Source organism: Bison bison, unplaced genomic scaffold, assembly GCF_000754665.1.
Source record: "Bison bison bison isolate TAMUID 2011002044 unplaced genomic scaffold, Bison_UMD1.0 scf7180017864384, whole genome shotgun sequence".
Classification (NCBI taxonomy): Eukaryota; Metazoa; Chordata; class Mammalia; order Artiodactyla; family Bovidae; genus Bison; species Bison bison.
The window spans coordinates 14,112,212-14,119,205 of record NW_011494956.1 but is presented as its reverse complement, the minus strand read 5'-3'; positions in this window follow the sequence as shown (position 1 = coordinate 14,119,205).

The following is a 6,994-nucleotide window of genomic DNA, read 5'->3' as shown; positions in this document are numbered from 1 at the left end:
TTTCCACAACATTTCTCTTTAAAGGGACCTCCTTGCTGCTCCAGTGGTTAAGAATGTGCCTGCCAGTGCAGGGGACACAGGTTCATCCCTGGTCTGGGAAGATCCTACATGGCATGGAGCAACTAGCCGCATGCATCACAACTACCAAGCCTGTGTACTGCAGCTGCTGAAGTCCAAGTGCCTGAGCCCATGCTCTGCAGCAAGAGAAGCCACGGCAACAGGAAAGCCACACACCACGATGAAGAGTAGCCCCTGTTTGCCACAACTAGAGAAAGCCTGAGTGCAGCAACGAAGACCCAGCGCAGTCAAAAGGAAATAAATAAATAAAGATAAGAAGAAAATAAAGCCAGTTGAATCGAACATGCAGTATATAGGCAAACCGCATTATTTATCTACCATTCTTATCAGGGTGACGGTGGGTATACCTCTGGCTTCACATTGACATGGAGTAAAGAGAGGGTGAGTTAATCATCCTAATGGTGGTGTTTTGGGCAGAGAACTCAGAAGTTGGCAAAGGGAAAGCATTAATCCATAGGCGTCAGAGCCCGAAGCCTAGCTTAGCCTGCTCTGCAGAAAAGAGACACAGGGACAGGGAACCAGTCAGTGTCTTGGAGGCAGTTCCCGCCTGCAGGATACAGCGAGCAGGGTTAGGCACTGCTCCAGGGTGGAGAGTGTTCGCTCCTTGTGTTGTTTCTTTAGGCCCAATGGTGCTAACTCGGGAGGGGTGAAGGCAGACGGATGTTACCAACGTTCTGTGTCTTATGTGCTGAGCCCAGTGTTAAGGCCTTAATGGATAGGGCCTTATTTAATCACAATAAAAAGTCTATGAAGCAAGTACAATGACCATGACTTTTATACTCACAATAGCCTCAAAGACTCAGATGGGAAGAAATGAAATTTTAAAAATGTCTCTAACATTGAACTTAGAGGCAAATCTTACTGATAGAAGATCTGTAACCTAACAATATTTCAAGCCTTTTCAACACAAAATATTAATTTATTTGTCCCTTCCGGTTGAAAAGATATCCGTTTCAAGGTCTGTGGCCCCACCTCCCCCAACTCCACTCACATTTCATACGTCCTGTTTAAGGGAGCCTTCGGGACCCGGTGGCATTTTCTTGGTGGGCTTCAGGTCTGTGTTGGCTCATTGATGAGGTATCTGCTGCAGATGCCCCTCCTTACTTCTTTCCACCTCAGTTTGTGCTTAGGCCAGGAGCAGGGTATCTTCCCCTTGGCCCCACTGCTACCCTTGTGCTGTTGCTGTCACCCTGAGCTCAGCGGCAAAGAGCTTCCTCTGATCCGTCTGGAGGATCAGCGATGGGGTCCACTTGCCTTGTCCTGTGCTTACTTCTAGACTGACTCATGGTGTTCATTCTCAATTAATTTCTGTTTTCCATTCATGCTCATGGACACCCCTAGGGCTCCTGCAGCCAGCCCATCACCTCTCACTGTCAGCTCTGCAAGGCTGCTGGCTGAGTCTCAGAGCTCTCAGAGGGGCAGAGTACAGCTCTGTCCACTCTCAGATGCCCTCTGCCCAGCCTGAGCCTGCCCTGGGATGAGAGGCAGGGATCTGGGTTCTTACAAGGTGTCTCCTTCCTCTTTCTCTCAAAACTTTCTTCCTTCTCTTGCATCTTGGAGCTCTTCCATTTGCTTTGGAGTACAAGACAAGTGTACTTTCTCTATTGGCATCCCCATTTAAACATCTTCATGTTTCTCATCCAAAAAGTAACCTCTTTTGATCTCAAAAGATAAATCACGCAGCCATTTGTTCCCAATGGTGACTGTTGCTAGCTCGATGGATGTCCTTCCTTCCCTTTAATTACAGAGTATGAGTGGGACAGTGACAATACACTAGCATAACAAATGCTTTGAAACACAATTTCACTAAATTAATGAAGGGCTTCCCAGGTGGCGCTAGTAGTAAAGAACCTGCCTGCCAATGTACGAGATATAAGAGACACAGGTTTGATCCCTGGGTCCAGAAGATCCCCTGGAGTAGGAAATGGAAAACTACTCCAGTATTTTTGCCTGGAGAATCCCATGGACAGAGGAGCCTGGTAGGCTATAGTCCATAGGGTAGCAAAGAGTTGGACATGACTGAAGTGACTTAGCATGCATACTAATGTTATCTCCATTTCACAATGAAGAAACTGTCTCAAAGAGGTTGAGTATCTGACCAAGCTGGTACAAACCCCAGAGTTGTCTTAAAAAAGATGTTCCCCCTACCCACCTCTTGCACCAATCATGCTACTTTCCAGAGGAAGCCCATGCTCCTTGCCAGTTGCTGAGTGGGTACAAAGGAAACCCTTTCAAAGCAGGAGTTGCTGGTCTTAAGGTACAACAGAAGCCAGAGTCCTCATGGGAAGACTGGCTGTGTTAGGTGGGGTTGTAAGAAACATGCTAAGGGAACAGACAGATGCTAGCAAACAGGTCCCTGTTGCTTCAGCTAAAGCAGGAAAAAGGAAGAGAGGGTGAGTAAATTCCCATGTATGAAGACTGTTCTCTGTGTTCAAGAGGTCGGAGAAGCCAGTGAAAACCTCCAAGTGGGTTCTGTCCAGTGAGATGACTGAAGAAACAAAGGAGGAAAAGATAAGGGGATGTGCTTGATTTCTGAGAGCTGGTTCACCAGCTGGTAGGAACACAGGATTCAGGACACACAGGAGGTATGTGAACTCCCAGTTCCCCAGAAAGAAACATTGACTGTCCCAAATGTAATAGAGTACTCTCAGCTCAATGATTTCTTCTCCCTGCTCAAATCTCACTGAAAAGGCAGAGGAATTAAAATGGGAATAAATCTACAAGAACAAAGAATACAACAGAGAATGAATCTCCAGACACTGATATTTGGAACCCCCCATACAAATGGCTGGGTTACCACGTGATCTCCTATTGCAAAGTCTAGAAGCCAACAAGCTCTGCCAAAGCACAAAGAGCTTCTGGTCAACCTTTCAGGACTTCACTTTTAGATGGGCAACCATTGACCATCAGACATTTGTAACAAGCCTCGTATGTGACCAAAAAGGCACACAGGAAAAGGTAACTGAAGAAACCCAAATGAGAAAGAAAGAAAAAATCTTTATAAAAGCTCCCTATAATTGAATATCCTCAGAGTGATAAGAGGTAATATAATATTAAGTATCCTTAGAGAGATGAGGTGAGGTAATGTGGAAGAGTTCATGGGAATTTAAAATGTGATAAAAGTGATATATTTACTAACTGAGTTGGAAGATAAATTGAGTAAGATAGTGTGGAAGGTAATCCCTCAGAAATAGAATAACAAAATAAAAGAGATGGAAACTAGAAAAAGAAAAGATAAAGCTGGAGAATCAGGTCAAGATGTCAATATTTGATGAAAAAGAGCCCTAAAGAAAGAATGAGGGAAGTGGATGAGAAGAAGCTATCCAAGAAATAATGCAAGAGAAATTTATAGAAATAATATAATTTCTAAGACAAGAACTTCTGGATTTAAACTTTCAGCAAAATGAATGACCAAAGTTTGACTATGAGATACATCTTCATGTAGTTTCAGAACACCTGGGATACAGAGACAAGACTAAAATCTTCTAAGGAGAAAAAGCAGTCTATGCCTCACATATCAGGAATTGGAATGGTGTGGGATTTATCATGGGAACTCTGCAAGATTGAAGACAATGAGTCATGCTTTCAAAATTCTAGGAAAGATATGTTTCAGTCTAGAATTCCATATTCTGCCAAACCATCAATCAGGATTGAAGGCATAATATTTGCTGATGTACAAGTTTTTACAAACACATCTCCTTTGTTCAGATGTTCAGAAAGCTACTGGGTGTGTGTTCCACAGAACGAAACTGAAACCAAAAAAGAGGAGAACGTCAACTTAATGTGGGAAGAGCCAACACAGGACAGCAGCAAAGGGAATCCTGAGGACGATGGGAGGATAATTTCCAGTATTGCAGCTAGTCTAGGTCCAGAGAGCACCCGCTGAGATTTGAGAAGGATGGAAATCTCCAGAAGGAATGGCCTCAAGAAATTCTCTGGGGGACTTTCCTGGTCCAGTGATTAGGAATCTGCCTTCCAATACAGGAAACACAGGTTTAATCCCTGGTTGGGTAACTAGAACCCACGCAATGCGGGACAACTAAGCCTACACTCCCACAACTACTGAGCCCACACTCTAGAGCCCATGCACAACTGGAGAGAAGCCATGGACTGCAATGAAGAGCCTGCATGTAACGAAGACCTGACAAATAAATAAATATTTTAAAAAATCCCCTGGAATTGGTAGCTTATCTGATGGGATGGCATTGAGATTGTCCATATCTTCCACAAGATGAAGTGACATATACAAGATAAAATAAAAAGATCATGAGATAAAGATATATTAATATTATTTAGAAATAAGCAATCAAGAATAATAGTTTAAAAAGCTAAAAATGGTTGCCTCTGGGTAGCAAGAATCAGGGATGTAGTGGGAGTTATCTTGAGGAATAATGTTTTCATTTAAGTCTGTAGTTTTGTTTAAAAGGATGCATATATATATTATTTTGAAATTGGTGATATTTGTCATTTTTGACCTATAAAAATGGTAGTTTCCTTGGTCCTACTTAATAGAAATGAAATTATAGCATAAGTGTGAATCATTAAAACAGTGTTATACACATCAAGATGTATTAGTTCCATAGTATTATAAAAATAATTTTTAATCAAGATAGAAAAAGGAAAACAAATTATGAGCACTTTGGCATAACTCAGTGGATGAGATAACACTTCGGTTATGTCATCTCTGCCCTTCTAGTATTCTTCATGTCTGTGTATGAATTATGTTTTCATTACAATGTTACATCTATCTGGTTTCTATCTTGATAAATGATTATTTGAAGACCATGGCAAAACATTTGTATTTCTTGTTCATCTCTTGGTTTCTCTTGATGCCTATCAGATCAGATCGGTCGCTCAGTCGTGTCTGACTCTGCGACCCCATGAATCGCAGCACGTCAGGCCTCCCTGTCCATCACCAACTCCCAGAGTTCACTCAGACTCACGTCCATCGAGTCAGTGATGCCATCCAGCCATCTCATCCTCTGTCGTCCCCTTCTCCTCCTGCCCCCAATCCCTCCCAGCATCAGAGTCTTTTCCAATGAGTCAACTCTTCGCATCAGGTGGCCAAAGTACTGGAGTTTCAGCTTTAGCATCATTCCTTCCAAAGACATCCCAGGGCTGATCTCCTTCAGAATGGACTGGTTGGATCTCCTTGCAGTCCAAGGGACTCTCAAGAGACTTCTCCAGCACCACAGTTCAAAAGCATCAATTTTCGGCGCTCAGCCTTTTTCACAGTCCAACTCTCACATCCATACATGACCATTGGAAAAACCATAGCCTTGACTAGACGAACCTTTGTTGGCAAAGTAATGTCTCTGCTTTTGAATATGCTATCTAGGTTGGTCATAACTTTCCTTCCAAGGAGTAATCGTCTTTTAATTTCATGGCTGCAGTCACCATCTGCAGTGATTTTGGAGCCCAAAAAAATAAAGTCTGACACTGTTTCCACTGTTTCCCCATCTATTTTCCATGAAGTGATGGGACCAAAAGCCATGATCTTCGTTTCTGAATGTTGAGCTTTAAGCCAACTTTTTCACTCTCCACTTTCACTTTCATCAAGAGGCTTTTGAGTTCCTCTTCACTTTCTGCCACAACTGTGGTGTCATCTGCATATCTGAGGTTATTAGTATTTCTCCCGGCAATCTTGATTCCAGCTTGTGTTCCTTCCAGTCCAGCGTTTCTCATGATGTACTCTGCATATAAGTTAAATAAACAGGATGACAATATACAGCCTTGATGAACTCCTTTTCCTATTTGGAACCAGTCTGTTGTTCCATGTCCAGTTCTAACTGTTGCTTCCTGACTGCATACAAATTTCTCAAAAGGCAGGTCAGGTGGTCTGGTATTCCCATCTCTTTCAGAATTTTCCACAGTTTATTGTGATCCATACAGTCAAAGGCTTTGTCATAGTCAATAAAGTAGAAACAGATGCTTTTCTGGAACTCTCTTGCTTTTTCCATGATCCAGCGGATGTTGGCAATTTGATCTCTGGTTCCTCTGTCTTTTCTAAAACCAGCTTGAACATCAGGAAGTGCACGGTTCACATATTGCTGAAGCCTGGCTTGGAGAATTTTGAGAATTACTTTACTAGCGTGTGAGATGAGTGCAATTATGCGGTAGTTTGAACATTCTTTGGCATTGCCTTTCTTGATGCCTATACTAAGTATCTATCTTTCTGTATCTGTAACTCTCTATTTAATCCCTTTCTCCAAAAGCTTTCTCTTTCCTGACTTGGTTCAGATTTCCTGGCAGAGACTGGACAGACCTCAGACTGTCTAGGGTCAGGAGAGATGCAGTGGCCCACTCTCCAGGGCTGGTTCTGGACCTTGCAGAGAACACAACACCTCTACCCTGGGAACTGCTCCCAGGAGCTCTGTATGTGAGACAGGCCTGGGACCTGGGACTCTTTGCTGCAGTGCTTGCACTGGACACAGCTCTCCTCAAGCTACAAAATACAAAGAAACTATTTGGGGCTAAAAATAACAACATACATGGGCAGTTAGGGCAAATTCTGAACAAAAGATACAAAAAGACCAAAAAGCCCAACTGCCAGTTCTGAAGAGCCTGGAACAAAAGCAGGGTAAAGTGTCTGCCTTCTGCACACAATCCCACCTGGAGGTGGTCGGATTACGGAGGCCGTCCCTCAGGGACCCTCACCCCAGGTAAAGAACCAGTTTGCCCTCCTCAGGGTGTAAGCAAGGGAAGCTGTTGCTTGTTTTTGCTTCCTCCTGTGGCAGCAGGGGGCCCAATAAGGCCTTGCTTGAGTTTGTTGTCTGGTCTCTGATCAATTTCTATTGATGAAGGAGGTCAAAAACCCTGATCAGTAATGCACTGTAGGATATCTCCTTAGAGCTGAATGGGACAGAAATGATAATTTACCTGATCAGATTCCCGTCTCCAAGAATTTGGACTTGAA